This window comes from Glandiceps talaboti, chromosome 6, assembly GCF_964340395.1.
Source record: "Glandiceps talaboti chromosome 6, keGlaTala1.1, whole genome shotgun sequence".
Classification (NCBI taxonomy): domain Eukaryota; kingdom Metazoa; phylum Hemichordata; class Enteropneusta; family Spengelidae; genus Glandiceps; species Glandiceps talaboti.
The window spans coordinates 11,540,751-11,559,071 of NC_135554.1; the positions used below are offsets into that span (position 1 = coordinate 11,540,751).

Genomic DNA, 18,321 nt, shown 5'->3' on the forward strand with positions numbered 1-18,321 from the left:
ATACGGTTTAATATCAATTTGGTTTTCACTTAAAACCACTATAGGCACTATCGCGATGTGAGGTTTCAGGTTATCTGATACCATGATACCTTTCTCGAGATCTCCGGGGTAAGTTGTTTGCTATACATATCATCTATAGCATGCAGTGAATGTGCAAACTATATACCGTATCTATGAAACTGACAAAAGTCGTAAGTGAGAATTAACTAAATGGTATATCCCAGAGACCATTCTCACACACCAGAGCAGTTATTTCTTCCGCGACACTGAGAAATAAAGTTTTGGACGATGCCGTAAAAGAGGCTGTGGTTTACGACGATGCCCGGAGACTTGTTGTCGCTGGCTCTCAAATCCAGTGATCCTCCATTGACGTTGTTGGAAATGATGATCACTGACAGATTTGAAGCCCTCTGATTGACAAGTCCCAAGGCTAAACTATTGGCAATTACGTTGTATTGCCATAAGAGATACGGCTAATTATCTGTGACTTTAATTGTAAACTTTCATAAAGGTGACCGAAATGTGTAGAATTGTATACATGTACAATTAAACGATTACTACAACAATGTTCGACCATCTGTATCTCTTAGTCTGACTTAAGCAGCAAGTATCTTTATTGATCACAGTGTAATCTTCACTCTCTGATATATAATCAGTGTACATTTTACCAGTGGTATTCTAAGTAGAGTGTTCAGGATAGGGACACTGTGGGATATCTAATCTGGTATAACAAACAAAAGTTGCAATGTTGTATATATTGTGTTCTAGTTGCTAATTTAACATCAAATATTGGAGTAGGTTTTTTTACCGTCTGAGTGAAGTGCCAGTGTATGTGTGTCACATTATCTGAGTAGTGACTAGCCAGCTTTTTGGTCTTATCAACAATTTGAGAAACTTGCTGTTGGTAGGTAGTTTTCAGCACAGCTTGAGACAGGCTAAGCGATACAGTATACAGTTGGTCGAACATTGTTGTAAATAAAGATTTGGCTAAGTTGTCGGAATTATTAGTACTTTTCTTTTGGGGAATAGACCATGTCGTTAACTTTCAGTTGCGATGATAATCGTTATCAGTTTTGTCTTTAAAGGGGTGTGTTTTAATATCGGGTCATCAAATTAGTGATCTTAATAACGATTACAAGCGACCATTATTTTATTGTTAATCAACTCTTTTTATAGCATTGTCAAACAACCAGGTTTCACACCTACATTTTAACCTCAATACAAAGTAGGTTATTAGGTTGATAAATTTACGTAATCATAAGAATCAAATTCAATTGAATCATTTCTAATTTATGGGGATCAAGAGTTTGGAGACACAATCGAAAGTCAATCGAGTTGTAAAAATAGAGAATGGCCTGAACTGTTGTCTAGGGGATAATCGTGGAACGAGCGTCATACCAATCAGCAGCAGCAGCAGCAACAGCAACAACAACAACAACAACAAAAGACGACGACGACGACGACGACGACGACGACGACAACAACAACAACAACAACAACGAAAACAACAACAACAAATTGAACCATATATGTGGAAATGATGACAACACTAAAACGAATCAGACTTAACGTGCGGTAATCAGAATGACCTGCACATCTATGGTGCAGATGTCTAGTTGGAGTGTTTACAAAATGGTAAAATGCAAACATTTCTTTGTTTTCCAATTGCAAGCACACCATGTGTAATCCCACGGTACATCTTGGTTTGACCTGTTCTATGTACCAACTTGTTGCTAGGCAGTATAGCGCAGCTCGCAGTCCAAATCACACGTGTTCGTCGGGATACCGGGCACAACGGAATGTTTACAATGCAACAAGGGAGGAAAGAGATTGAAACAAATTCCTCGGAATTTCACATGAGAAAAAACAAGCACCGTTTATATTTTAGTATCAAAATCTTGTTTGTAAAAATCCAAAAAAAAAGACAAGTGTACCAAAGATGATGGGTAGCTGAAGACTACCACACTTTAGGATCTGTGTTGACTTTGGACTCTGTACATGACAATTGAAGAATGTTTTGTTAGGCAATTCTTGATATAACCTTGTCTACCTGTCAAATCACAGTTATGTCCATTCCGTGTTACAGTTCTATCATTTGATTTGCATTATAGTTGCTGACAGAAGTTTGTTTTATAGTATTGTGACGTATGGAATAGACAAAAAGTGAATTGCTCATGTGTTTTTGTTCTATGATCGAAGGCAATCACAGTCGACGTTATCGCATTCAAGTCCCGCCAGACTCGTAAAATATTTCCATTCAAATAGTAGTTATTCAAGGCTTCATTCTAATCACCTAGGATACACAATAAGTCGGTGGAAATGTCTCACGTTGTTGTTAACACGAATTGGACAAAAAAAAAACGATGCAACCGAAGTAACAAAAAGTCAAGTAGAATATTATCAGCGAATAAAAGTCTAGACATTTTCGAGGCCATTTGTCACCGTGCGTGCTAGTCCAAAGGGTCTCTGTCTAGTCCCATTATTTTACCTTGTGGAATATCTTAGTTAACGTTTGGTAATATGGTAGGTTGAGGGCGCTCAAATCCGTCAACAACGAGAAATGGACAACTTAATACAAAGCGAGCTACATAGTATGATTGCGATTCACTTCGTCCCATTTTCAATTCGTCCCATTTCAACTCGCCCCAATTTCAACTCGCCCCATTTTCAACTCGTCCCATTTTTAACTCGTCCCATTTTCAACTCGCCCCAACAACACTAGGAAACGTTTATAAATCTAAACGATACATGGACTCGAAGTACGGAGACCGAAACATTTACATGATTTTACCTACATAGCCAGTCGAAGCGTAGCAAATGTAACATTTCGTAGCAGAAAGTGGTGTGGGTTTTGGCTAAGTGTTTGGTAGATCTAGAACTTATACTAGCACAACAACTTTAAATTTCCTCAGTCATGGAATATCACTTTTCACATTAGGACTTAATGTTTACAACCCAAATAAGAAATAATAATGATAATAACCAGGGAGAATATTAGTGACTGACACGCTTACGACTTCCGCGCATACAGGTTTTGGAGACGTGTCTCCTCTCCCTAGTTAACGCAACTATTAAAGTATTGTAGTATGTGTTTACAGCGCAAGTGGTACTTCATTAGTGGAATACGAGATACCACAGACCCTCCAAACTGAGTACTACTAGCTTCGATTTCATATATGCACAGGTAAATTATATTGCAAAGAGTTGGGGCGAGTTGAAAATGGGGCGAGTTGAACATTCGACGAGTTGAGTGGGACGACCTGAAATGGGACGAGTTGAAATTGGGACGAGTTGATCCGTCACCACATAGTATACCCTTGCAGCAATCTACATTTTGTACATGTAAGTATAACAAAGAAAGCAAACTACGGTCTATGCCGTATCTAGACTGTAAGATTTACGTCATGTTGTTCAACCCTGTCAGGATTCTAAACCCGAGTGAGTGATAACTGCTACCGTGGCGTAAATGTCGTATCTTACAGCCTACCCATGCTAGATGTTGTATTTTGGGATATCATGTCAGTTGTTATATTTACATCCTATAACTATTATAATTCGTCATATTCTCTCATAAACTCGCCACGTACAAAGTCTGATTCTGATTACAGAAATAGACAATTCGGTCCGAACTCACGGTGTAAATATACTACGTCAGGTCAATATTCAATAATTGGATATTACATATTACAATCAATCAATCAATCAATCAATCAATCAATCAATCAATCAATCAGTCAGTCAGTCAGTCAGTCAGTCAGTCAGTCAGTAAGTCGGTCGGTCAGTGAGTCTGTCTGTCTGTCTGTCTGTCTGTCTGTCCGTCCATCCATCCATCCATCCATCCATTCATTCATTCATTCATTCATTCATTCATTCATTCATTCATTCATTCATTCATCAATCCATCCATCCATCCATCCATCCATCCATCAATCCATTCATCCATCCATCCATCCATCCATCCATCCATCGATCAATCAATCAGTCAGTCAACCAACCAAGCAACCAAGCAACCAACCAGTCAGTAAATTGTTAGAGCTTCAGTCACACCAGTATGAAGCAAAGCTCGTGAGACTAACAAGTTGAAATTGCATTATTAAACAGCTGTACCTATTGGATGGCTATAAAGGTTATTGAATAAGAAAGAAAATTTTATGGCCGAAACTTTAAAGGGGTACCACAGGGACGACTGATTATTTCATCTGATTAAAAATGAACTAAATAACTTTTCGATTAGAAAACAACTGATGTGAATGAATAATTAAGACATAATTTTTTTTTATCTCTTTGCAATTATCATGGCATATAATATTTGATGCAATGACCCATTCTCGCCATCTTTATTATTCCTTCGTTGTCATATTTATAAAATTAAAACTACACGTTTTTCTGAAGATGTTACAAAATGGAAAACAAGGGATAAAATAGATGGGGAAATTGAGCAGAACTCTGCGATATTGTTATATTGTAGGCATGGACTCCCCGTGAAACATTCTGTTTGAGATTTGACCCCTTGACCTTTACAACTGAACAACACTGAGTACCTTGATCCGTTATTCCACCCCTGGAGGGTGAATCCACATGTCAATTTACCCATATTACTTTTCAAATGCTCGCAGAAAAGAGGCTTTGTGAATAACGGATGTCACGAAATGTGACGGCTATAGCATTCGATTAAATTGCTATGAGTTACTTAACAGGAAACGTGGAACGTATCATAGAGAGTGTTCACAAATATACCACAGGATATTAGGATTTGGAAATCACTGTTGAACAAGATTTTCTGTGACAAGTGACGTCATTAGTGTCTAAAGTCGTCAGTTTTTCTTTGTCAAAAATCCACGACATTCTGGGCAAACTCCGTTTAATATATTTTTTTTCAGGTGATGGACATTCTTCGTTTGCAACATTATAGTATTACATAGCATAGACAATGACTTAGCAGTAGCATCGTAATATAATATTCTTGATTGTAAACTTTGACTAATTAAGGTAAATAGGATTAGATTTTCATTTACGTAATTAACCTAGAACAAGTAGAACAAATACGTTTATAAAGCGCGCCAACATTCATTATCGCTAGATTGCAGCGTACGACATGATTTGACTTGAAAGAGTCCAATTATGATATTACCTGATGATTTCAGTTATTAAAGCAACGCATATCATTACATATTGCCATCGCTGTGGATTTCAATGCCGATGTTATAAACGGTATTTGTTCATGGTAACCAAGTCCATTGGTATCTAATAGTCTTTACAAGACGTGTGTTTTATTTATATTACGATGTTCGCCAGTCTGGTGCAAATATCATCCAATTGTGACGTATATATGACAGCCTGTGTTTTGTGTGACTGTATTGTAAAGGGGTACAGTATATATTGCATTATAATCCATTCATGAAAGTATCATATGATTGCATTTAATTTGTTGTACGTACTTCAGACATGGCCTCGTACATAAATATACAGCATACTAAATCAACAATCTGTCTCCAGTATCATAACTCTTTTTTCTATAGTAAGAATGGTCACTGTAGTCTCAGTAAAGTTAGATTGAGGTCACGTGGTGTTTATAACGTATTAGCCATGACGGCTTCTATTAGGCTTTGTGGAGAGACAGTTGAACTTATGTTGAACATGTATCCGATCGATAATCACGTGTTTGTAATTTTCACAGGGTACACTTTTGCCATGTAATTAAGAACGTATGTAGTAATTATTTGTAAGAAGAATGAGACATGCGATATACAAGCTTAAGAAGAAACATTGGTTTACAGGCAAACAGATAGAACATACAAACAAAACTAATAAGCTAATACCAAACAGTTTTCATTTTGAAAAATTACAGTTCTTACTGAGGGAAAAAAGCTAACGATTTCAGACACCTGTATAATCTAGGTCCTACAATTTTATTTCAAAATACCATGTAATTTTTTCATGAGAGTCAAAGCTCCCACTCTTCCTTTCTTGTGTATTTATGCATATCACGCAGAACACGTGTTATCAATTCATCAAAAATCCAATACAATACTTACATTGAGATGAATATAATTATAGATTAAAAACTAATTTAAAATATTGAAAAAAAGAGCCGTTAGAGGTTCGGAATGATGAGACTTATCAATACGCACATGAAATATGTTAATTCAAACTTATTAGCCTGACTATTTCAGACATGGGACAGGGGAGAAGAGAAATAACAACACGGTGGGGATTTAAGGAAAGTGTATCAAAATCTCATTACTGTCATTTTTAGTGTCACATTGGATTGGATATCCAGCTGACACATAGACCTACAACAACATTCACGAACCTGTTAACTTGTATTGAATTCCCTACTAGTATAATACATACCAATTTCTTGGTTTTTTATCATAATAATATTCCAGTTGGGAGACGTCAATATATCGAAACGTTGACGGATTCAATGTACAGTCGCTATGATCTTTGTTCTTTAAAACCGCTAGACTATGAATTTAATTTCCCGTACCGACGTGTGGTCGTGACCGTTAGATTCAAGTTCATATTCAAAGGTTATTGACATTTCCTCAAGTTCCAGCCTCTTTACTTATCAGCGTAATATACGTAGGTCTCTGTAGTTGGACAGGACCTTATTTTCCTCGACTAACACAATGATGTAGACGAACAGTTATTAAAAGCCCAAGATTAAAAAAATGGGCCTTTTCACATTAGTGTTACGATCCAAAATATCGTATTTCGGAATTATAGGAACATATAATTCTAGTATATCGGCAATGCAGGCCATAAGTTAGCCATTTCACATGGAAGAATTACGGAATAGAATTGGGATTACGATTCTGTGCAAACATGATGTCAGCAAATGTATATGGTTGAATGATATAAAAAGGAGAATTAAATCATCTAGCTATCACTCAGGTAGGTGGTTCTGGCAAGCCGGAATCTCAACTCAGTCTTGGCTAATTTCCAACTCTGGGCCAAGCCGATCGAGTGCGAGTGCTGATGTCTTGATTTAGACAGATTAGGACACAACCCATCTGGCTCCTCGCAACATTTAGTATAACGACTGGTTGAATAGACGAGTTGTATTAAGCTGTTGGTAGCGTTCACGTTCACTACGTCATTTAAAAAAATCAATATTTGGATCGTTAATGTCAACTAAACAACTATTACTATAGTGGCAATTAATATTCTAGTAGCTTTTACTTGATATTAGTATAACATCAAGTTGAATTGCCCACATATCACAGAAGTCGTCACTGACCTTGACCACCACTCTCGACTCAACATTTTACAGTAAAAGATGAAACGATTTCGTGTAGGTTTATGGCTCTCTACTAATACCTCACGCATCGAATTCAAAATATGTACAGTGCAAGATACACATATATACGCATTTCAGCAATATTCAAACAGGTTATAAGTTTTAGAAATAATATTAATTGTTGAATGGTTGTCAATACATAAGTACTGGTTTGGCTTAGAGCCTAAATTAAGTGATTGCCACTTGATGGTATAGTATATATAATTAAAACGAATAATTTGTTACCAACTTGATGCAATTATGTATGGACCAAAGGTTTATTCTTTGTAGTCATTCAAATATAAACTGGAAGCCATCGGGACTTGCTTTACCTTTGAACAGAAGACTTTTTGTAGAATTCATGAGTACTACGAACCTGTATTTTCTTCAGGAGGTATAGATGTTAGTTACACATTTAGTATTCATGTATTCATATAAGCCAATTTTAACCTGTCCTCACCATACTGGCAGGTTCTGCATAGCATCCCTTTCCTTTGTGTTATTTTGCATTTCTATTTGATACTGAAAATAAATAAATAAAATGTATACGAAACAATAAACATGTCGTTTATCATAAATAGTGTTCAGTTGCTGAAGCGAGCAAAGGAATGTTCGTGAAATTAGCTCATGTTACTTAAAGTATTAGATAGATTCAATGATATTCTTCAATTCTTGTTATTCCCAAAATGTTGCCTGTTAATAAGTATACATCGTATGTGCCTATATTAGAATTCCATACTATAGATTATTCCTTGATTCTAAATTGCCCAAAGCTAGGAATGTATTCATTCAAAGTATGTTATATTGACTGACTTTGATTTGCAGTGATGGTGACATTTGCACAGCTCCAAGTGTTGTGCTTGACTGACAGCACAAACTATACGATGAGAGTACATTTTATTCCCCGGTGAATAAATCCTAGCTCAGCGTCGTGACCATAGACTTTATTAACTAACAGTTCACAATCAATGTACTACGGTGTCGTGAATATTGGACTACTTCTGAAACAGTGCCGCCGGTAAAACTATCAAGGTATGATTACGTAGTCAGTGCCAGATGAATTATTTTGTTGAGCCCGACCGAAGACAACAATGAATATTTAACAGTCTCTTTAGTCTAGCTGCCTTCACAGGATAGAATTAATGAGAGAGAGAGAGAGAGAGAGAGAGAGAGAGAGAGAGAGAGAGAGAGAGAGAGAGAGAGAGAGAGAGAGAGAGAGAGAGAGAGAGAGAGAGAGAGAGAGAGAGAGAGAGGGGGGGAGGGGGGCGAGCGAGCGAGAGAGAGAGATAGAGACGTGAGAGGGGAGAGACAGACAGACAGACAGATAGGTAGATAGATAGATAGATAGATAGATAGATAGATAGATAGATAGATAGATAGATAGATAGATAGATAGACAGACAAACAGACAGTCAATAAACCAGGCAGACAGACAGACAGACAGTGCATATAATGGCAAGCAGATCTAGACAGACAGACAGACAGACAGACAGACAGACAGACAGACAGACAGACAGACAGACAGACAAACAAACAAAAAACACAGACATACAAACAAAACGTTTGCATTACGAACTAAATAACTTATACTAAACCTCTACATGTAAGAAAAAGTGTTTTAGACTCGAAAAGACCACACTCCTTTATTCATAGCATCAAAGTATACCAATGTAGACATGTCCTTCACCTGTTGCTCTCAACCTCAAAATAATACGTTTTTGTCACTCGGTCCCGCTTCAGTTACTGCACATACAACTTAAATCATACGCGTACTCAACTGTGACAAGTTCATTAAAACCTTTAATCGTGTGTCTTAACCCTTAAGACGCCCGGGAATAGAAAATAGCAAGGGTGTACGGGTTTGTGAAACATGCACATGGAATCATCCGACACTTATTAACTATGGCTAATGACGGATGTTTCTCTATTTCAACTATCAATTCCATTTTCAAAGGTTGACAATATGTCTCATGACATTAATACATGTATATCAATATTTGATTGATTGTTGTAATATACATGTAATCAAAAAGGCAAGTAGCACATTCACCTCGCAGATAAATCATGGTGATGAAAATGTCAACATGAATGAGTGTACAGTGTTAAATAACTATACCCACGAGAGAGGTTTTTGTTTATGGGTCAATTGCAAGGCGACGAAAATCGGAAATGACTATATGTACTTCAGTTATATGTTGGTTAGATAGAAATAACGATTTTTGTAATTTTAAGGTGCACTTTATTACTGAGTAAAAAGTCATTCTGTTATTTAAATTAATAATTTCCAATGTTTCTTTTCCAAATGTCTAGAGGGTGCCACAAGAGTCACACGTGGTTGTCTCTTAAGAGTTATCATTATTTGATTGTCTGCTATCGCCCATCCAAGCTTTCAGGTAGTTCAGACCAAAGTACATGTCCCTTTTATTGACATCCAAGAACATGCTGAACACATACAATTATAACTACAATTCGAAAACCTGGTATGTCATTTGTGTAGTAAATATGTACTACCAAACCAGAGAGACTTTAGAGTTTCTATCAGGCGACAAAATGCTTTTTGTTATGAATTACACAAACCAAATACAAACACTGATAGCGCACACACACAGGAGATGTTACATTTTACTCACTGTGAATACAGAAAAAAGGGTTCCTGTTTGAATCTTTCTCGTTTCCTCCGACAGTGATGTAGATTTGTGTTCAAAGTGAGATAAAATGTATCATTTTATATGCTTGCGCGCTATCAGTTTCTGTACACTGTTTTACGTAATTTGTAACTGCCTAATTGAAACTTTAATGTCACTCTGGTTTTGTAGTAAGACATGTTTTAATGCACATGCATTATCTCATGTCACTGATAATCATTTGCTGAATGCTAGGGATGACTAGACACGAAGGTACACACGCTGAAGGGTATATCAAACAAAACTCAAGTACCTACTTTAATATCTATTAATCCGGCAACCTACAAACACGTCTTTTTGAAACTTAGGTTATAGAAAGTTTACCCGATTCTTCCAAACTCGTTTTTACATAACAATCTTCTATCGACACATTTGTACATTTGAGCGTACTACAGGTGTAACACGTACCAATAACACCTATTTCTCTCGCAGCATTCATGCTCACCTGTAGGCCAAATCGTACAAGTAGCTCTAAATTTTTAAATACAAACATGCATTCGTGCCGTTGATGGGTTATCTATGAGATCATAGTTTTAAGTACAGGTCACGCCAATCTAAACATAAACACGTGTTCGTGCCTTTGATGACTTCTCCGTGTAAGCATAGTTGTAAAAGCAGATATTCTTATTCACGATGATCAAACATTGGCAGACAATCTGTCTCTCTTCATTAACCCTCATCCTGCCACAGCCATTATCTTTTACGTGGACTTGCATCTGAAGACTTGAAAGTTAATGTTGTATAACTTGTCAGAATATATGTATATTTAGATATTATTGCCTAATATTCTTCGTCGTCCAGCCACGAAAAATACAAGTTACCTAAGGAGACTTGTAACCACGAGTCGCTAGAAACCTTAGACGAGTAGTGATAATCCTCCAGCATAATATATGAAAAATCGGGCAAATAACCAATTTCGAGCACGAGCAAACCAGTGACGTGGACACAGATTGTCGTGACGTAGAGCGACCAGGGTACATACAATCCAGTGTCAATAAATTGGGCATTGCATACCATAATATCCAATACTGTACCTCATCAAATGATTCACATCTATCGTCTAAACGTATACGAGTTCGTTATATCATCAATATTTCCAAAATTACCCCGACTGTATACTTTATATAAACTTGGGATAACCAACAATATCCGATTTCCAATGATTATGCAATATACGGTATAATTTGATTTTTAATATCATAATTAAAATAAAAAAATATTGGATATCAGAATCACGAAAGAAAAATATCGAAATACGAGATAACGAAAACGATTTCCGTTATGATTGAATATTTGTCAATACAGTGGTTGGAATTCAAATATGCTGAGTGTTGCAGTAGTGGAAGAACATCACTCATGAAAACGGTCAAAGAGTACGGAAGGATGTTTTGGTTACATGTAATCTATCTGGAAAGATGTAACAGAATGTAGGTAATAATTGAAACACGTACATGTATTCGTATATGTAGTCGGGATCATCACCCCAGTGTAGCCGTTAATCAATTTTAGAATTGAAACGATTGAGTCGGTGTACACGCACGCGGTTGAATATAGTCAACGTTTCTATTAGAAGTCACAATTTTTACGGTGAAAATTTATTAAAAAATGACGACACTACATCATTTTGATAATTACGAGACAACACCTCTCATCTACTATACACATTTCCCCAAACCTCGCACAAATCAAACATTCGGAAGGAGATCACACCACAAGATTGAAGATGTCACCTGTGGTCTAAAACTTTTCTTTAATAAATAGTCCACACGGTACTATAATTTTTTCATCGGAGAAATATTGATTCAAAATCCACATTCAAATATATTATTACCAGGATAAAAATTTAAGTCTGGTAGATTTGTGTGTAAAAATGAAAAGTAACGGTGTTTTCATCAAATGACCGAAACAATTTGTTATATACTGAATACTCATTGTTCTTAGATCGCTAGATTAACTGTGTGAACGGTAGACGTTTCCCAGGTGACAACAGAAGCATATCGTACGACTGAAATGCCATACATCGGTGATTATTCGTTCAAAGATGGCAGTTAAAGAGAATAAAGTTTAATCGACTGAGACATTGATAATACATTTTTATGAGGTACGCCTCAGCTGCCGCAAGATCACATTTCTCCTCTTGGGGGCCAAGCCGCTACTATTTACAACAGACAGTCTGAAATAAAAAGTGTGAACAGACGAGAATTAAATTCAATTTGATTTGTGTTGTAAATTAGAGGAATAGTTTTACGAACTAAGTCGGCAGTCAAGGCACTTCTTATTTGACGATTACATACATGAATCGATCAATTTGTTATGAACTTGAATATCGATTACAATAACTGTACTATACAAAGGGAGCATACACAAATTTACAATGACAAACACTTCACCTGACACATGATAGAGTCTTCTTGCTCCGTCAATACAAGTCATATTAGCAATTACATTGTATCGTTTGTCAACATAAATCTTACTTACATTGCTACATTGCCTCTGCGTGAAAGAACACTAGCCTCAAAGAACTAAGCCGAATTATTTTCAATGTAACATATATACTCTGTATTAAGATAATGGTATCTCACGCAAAGAAAAATATTTAAAAAAAACTTGAATCTAATAAGGAACTTTGTTGAGTCATAGGACAGGTCACGTAATGAAATGTGGCAATTTCGAGTAGACAATAAAATGTAACAATGTCTGACGCGTTTATTGAGTCAGAGGATGAAATGTGGCAATGTTGAGTAGATGTTTGACAAGTCAGACTATAAAATGTAACAATGTCTAACGCGTTTGTTGAGTCAGAGGATGAAATGTACCAATGTTAAGAAGATTGTCGAGTCGGACGACGCGTTATTCCGGGGTGAAATGGTTTCCATTGTACATTGATGTTAAAATTTAATCAAAAAAAATGAAAAGAAATTACATTATTTCTTCAATGATAACTGCGGTTTCTAATATTCAAAGGTTAGCAATTCAAAGATGTCCTTTAACTGTGTTCAAATACTTGTCACTAGTCTTGTTATGTATCCTAAGGGATGGTCCCGTCTGACTTCAAGTTGATTAATCTCTACGCTTCTAATTAAGTACATGCATTTCAATATCTGTATCTCTGTATTCACATCACATCATGTAGGAAGTTCATTTCTCCCCCTACTTATTTACGGCTCCCTCCCCCTCATCTATCAAAAGTTAATCACCAGATTGTGCCTTCTTAAAACTCAATTTATCTCACAATCTATTACTGCATCTTCTAATGCCTAGTTTTTCTTCTATTAAACATTTTGTACCTTTCTTGCAATGTATTGAGTTGTGAACACTGAGTTTGTCAATTTTGATTCTCTTTGATTTTTCAAGTAGAAATTGTTTTTATCAATTAAAAATCCAAAATAAATACCCCAATTTTCATCCATATGACCACTTTGAAGTTCATGATATTACAAAGTGCTAATCAATTATCTTCCCTAAATGTATAGATATTTCGACTATTTACATTTTTACCCCCCCCCCCACCACCACCACCACCACCCCTCATTTGACACAATAGCTGTGGGAGCCTTGCAGCTGTCCACGTCTCTTATGATACATGTATTTATGCATTCGTCTCAATGGCTTTCACCTGTTGTACGTCGGTGTACCCTTTAATCTAGCTAGGTGTCCCTTGTGTCAGAACAGACCTCCGTACAATCCGTGATACATATATACTGCTATAGTCATGCACCACTGCAAGCTAACCACCTTCACAGTTTTAGAATAATTCTATAACTGGTCGATTCAATGGTTTTTGATAGTATGTTTTAATGGTGTATACGTAGTCGTTAATAAAAGGTTTTTACGAGCTTTGTCATGCACGCTTTCTCATGATATCTATTGTGAAATAGTATTTTCAATATTGTGACGATGTCTGCTCGCGTTACTTAATATTTCATTTAGAATGCCATTGTTAAACACGTATGGGAAATAAGGAAATAAATCTGATTGAAATGCGCTGAGAGATGAATATCTCGACTAGCATATATTCCCACGATTGCAGCTTTTTTTTACTTAGATGATCGCGCCGAGTAAATTGACGTGAAGAAAACCGTCGCAAACAGTAAACTTATAAGCTTCTTTCTTAACACTATAAACGATAGCATATCTTGTATGTGATTGTGATGACACGTAACATATAATCTTTCTGTTAACTAATGCCATAATGGTGCTCTGTCAACATCGATTTAAAAAAACACGGCGTCACGTTTCACACCGACGGCAAAAACGTCTTTGAAATCCGATAAATTTTAACCCAAAATGCAATAGTGATTATTTAAGGGTTAGTGCCTAATACAAGTTAATAACAACTACACCAAGATTTGTGTTTGCAATAAATCCTTCACGTTTTTTTTAGACCGAACTACTAAGTATTGTATCGCTAATTGGGTTTCATTGTAATCCGATCAGGAATACATTTGTAAGGTCACATAGGGTCAGATTTATCTGGTCGTAGGTGCTACAAAGGGTATGCAGGTATGACTTTATGATTATTTAATCAATTTTAAATTTATAATGTCATAAGCTGTTGACATTTAGAAACATTCTTTTGGAGAAATAAACTTTCATAAACCAATTACATAATTATATATGTGTAGGTCCTAAGTACGTTACCTTCATACAGGACTGTTAGTGATCTTTTACATTTCATGAATATTTTACACAAATTCTAAAGAATATGCTTAGTATATATTTACTGGTAAACTTAATGTTCTCTTCGTGATTTGAGGTTTATACTATCTCTGTCCTTGAAACCATCGTCTAATTGGTTAATTTAGTTAGACTACAGATGTTAACAGTTTTACGTACAATAAAACCTTTAGCTGATTTCCAATTGCAGATGCTGAACAAGAAAACGATTTTTTTCTCGAACAGAGAGCTTTATCATATCGAATGAAACCTTGATATTGCCCAGATTATAGTACAAACGTTTTGTGAGAAAAAAATATAATATTAGAAACGCGTTAACAATTTTCGGCTTACCCCCCACTTGTTTTATAAATAGTAAAGTCGTGTAAGTCGTTAAGCCTTGTCTCTGAATCATTCATATTTCAGTGTAGCTGTTTTACACCTTATTTCTTCTATATCCGAAGGTAAGGTTTTCGATATCGTTATCTCACGTGTTTCCTTTTACGTGCGGTTGTCATGGCAGCCAGCCGTTTTCCTGTATCGAATTTTTCAAAGTTCTCTCATTTTCGTAATTATTCGAAGTACATAGCACACGGTACGTTTATCAGAATTAACGCCTCGGGGATATTTGAAGTATATTTGTAATAATTATAATAAAGCTATTTACGTAGTAATATCGATAATTATAAACACACTCGAAGACTTCTATAGTTTGCTATAGTACATTAACCCCTACTCTAATCACGATTAACATTTTTATAGTGCTGAAATTCCGTTAAAATGAAAGTTATGGAAAATATTCACTCAGCTAATTAGCAGGAGAGTTGGAATTTTTGAAGCTGTATTGAAATTTTATCTTAATGTGATTGTTGACGTACTTGACTTCGAGGTGGAGTTGAACTAATGAAAGTGATTATGTTTGATTGGCAGTGGATTTTTAAGGGGATATAGAAAGCAATATTTTCGTAAAATGGTTACAATTAGTGTAAATATATAGTGCCAAGAATTTGGAAAATGATGGATTAAAGGCACCGAAGCTGTAACCCTTGATAATGTTTTCTTACATGATTCCGGTCTTTGATGTAATTTGCCATTGATGTTATCGTACATATATGCTATCACCCAGTAAACTATAGACTTTGTATATAATTATTGTATGCAACTTATCCGTTTCAAACAGATGTCATTTACGTTGTCAAAATAGTTTCAGGGCCTTCCTAAAACTACTACAGTTTTAGAACACATAATTAGAAGAAACGAAGCCGGAGCGTGTGAACATTTCAGCGGTCGATTGCTGCCACGGGGTGCTTTTTCAAAATATTGACAATTCATTTTATCATAACAAAAGCTGTACCTATATTATTCGGGCTTGTGTATTCCTATCAGGAAGAGAATAATTAAAATTGTCCCGTGTAAATTGTTTAGTATAATAATACACATATTTCACAATTTTCAGAGTTTATGTTCAAATCAAAGTTTACCTTCGATAACTACCCTCGGTTTGCCTTGACAAGTAGATCTTGTAAGTTGCTCAGAGCTCCAGTTTTCCTACAGTAAAAATTGACACACGACAACTCTTCGTCACAGTCTTCGTCTTCCACACAAAAGATCATATGTTGTATTCTGGGTTCTTCACAATAAAATCCCTGACACATGTAGTAATTTGGGCAGTCTCTGTCTGATTTACAGAATGTCCGTGGATACTGAAACGACAAAATTAGAAATTGCACACCGTTTTCCCGCCAAAAATTTCAGACGACGACAACAATTACCATAATAGATTACGATAACGTATTAGCTCAAAAGGTCTGTCTGGGCTACCAGAATGTCCGTAGATACTTTTAATGACAACATTTACAACCTTTCCTCATTTTCTCCGCCAAAACTGCCGGATGGCAATAACTCCTCAGTAAGTTATGTTAAAGTAATGACGTGTTAGCATGAAAATCTGTCTGATTTAAAGGATATTGAAACAACAAAATTTGAAATTATTTTTTGCCGCCAACAGTGTTAGACGACACGTAAATATACGACGTATTGTTACTCCGAAGAAGATTCTCAGGCTGATTAACGGTGACGGTAACGTAACATTTCCAGGACAGCCTGATTTATCGGCAGTACATGAGGAAATACTGGAATATTCATTGTCAGCCTGTGTCAACTCTTAGGAAGTAACAGCATACAATTTAAGAGAGAGAAATCAATCTGCCTCTATGTGCTCTGTACCCATAGATTAGAATTGAGAAATGTACTCTTCTCACAAAAACGAGTAGACGACACATTCGCAGAGTGAGAGTTTTGAAGTCCACCTATATTTTTGTTTGAGTAAGCCCATTTTTGAACATTTGGTGCCAGTGCCAACATATCAGCTTCGCTGTCAAATATTCATCTGAGATAAATAATACTATGTCACTCTGATGCAATGAAAAAATCTGAAATAAGTCCGTTACCAGTGCAACAGTTACTAGACAGTGCTCTTGTGTGAATTATCAATTTTTCTACAATTCGCCATGTCGTCTGGTTGAAAACCCGAAAATTATTTTAAATGTTTGGAAAAAAGACTAAACACAGAGCAAGAAGCCTTAGCTAAAAATAAAACCCACTTTCGCAATGAAATGGTTTGGAGTCATTCCAAATGTCGAGTTATTTACATTGCATATATATGACACCGAAAGACTTTGCAATTCGATATCTCCACCGAGACACACAGGTACATTAGGCTACAGTTCGTCGTGGATGACTTGTCGTGCATGTGTACACAGCAGGCTTACATATCTAATTCTGATGTTACGTTGTGATAAAAAGTGCAATTACGACTAAAACGTCAAAATACTTACAAAAGTGTAGCTCTGAACTGCACAAACCATCGCCAAAATCACCAACAGGATCGTCGTCAGCCTCGTTCGCTCCATTTGTTTTATCTTATTATTTGTTAACAGGTGATACAAGTCTTGTAGAGCTGATGCAGGTCAAATACACACTGTCACTTCAACAAGATAGCCGTCATTTTATAGCCTCGATACATGGTCGACATAGCGTCATCTTCGTTGAGGAAACAGTCAAATCGCAGCAAATTACGTTTTGATTGGTTGATGCGAGGGCGATTGTACGGTCATGGGCAAACTTTTAGTTGGCGGTGATGTGCTGTCAGGCAGATTTCGCAACTAAGATAATTAGGTTCAATGGGCGAAATCATAAGTGGAATGGAGGACACAGCTGATGCACTGGATGGAGTTAAGATTTAGTAAATATTATACTTGTAATGCGGTCGTAATTAGGGGCGTGTCAATTGGCACGTGTATTACATATTAAAGAGTTGTAACTGAAATGTTATCATGCATGTAAAGAGCCGATTAGCCTGTTTAAGGTGCTGGCTGTGGCTCTCGTTTACAGCGCTGACTTGTGACTCTAATTGCTCTCACCATTCTCCTCTCGCAGTCACAGTCAGAGCCGTAAACATGTTAATAACAAAGCTACAGTATTAAGCATACTGCGATTACACCGTATATTTTATAGAGCGAATTATCAGTTTGAAGAAATGTTATTTCCGATAGCACTTTTGGGGAGGGAAATGTATGTCACTTTTGAAGTTTGAAAAAAACGAAAAAAAAAACGGAGAACGTAACAGTTCCGCGATTAAAAGTGTGCACAATATCAGATGATAGCTAGAGAAAGGAGAGTGTATATCGACACACAGCT

The 18,321-nt window shown here is 36.3% G+C and overlaps 1 long non-coding RNA gene across 1 annotated transcript; it reads right to left on the minus strand.

Moving 5' to 3' along the window:
* Window positions 1-11,738: 11,738 nt before the first annotated feature.
* On the minus strand, window positions 11,739-17,585 carry LOC144436051 (uncharacterized). Its single transcript, XR_013480925.1, has 3 exons — window positions 17,460-17,585; window positions 16,104-16,325; window positions 11,739-12,139 (listed from the first exon to the last, which is right to left on the minus strand). It is a non-coding gene; the product is annotated as an uncharacterized LOC144436051 (long non-coding RNA).
* Between the last annotated feature and the right edge of the window lie 736 nt (window positions 17,586-18,321).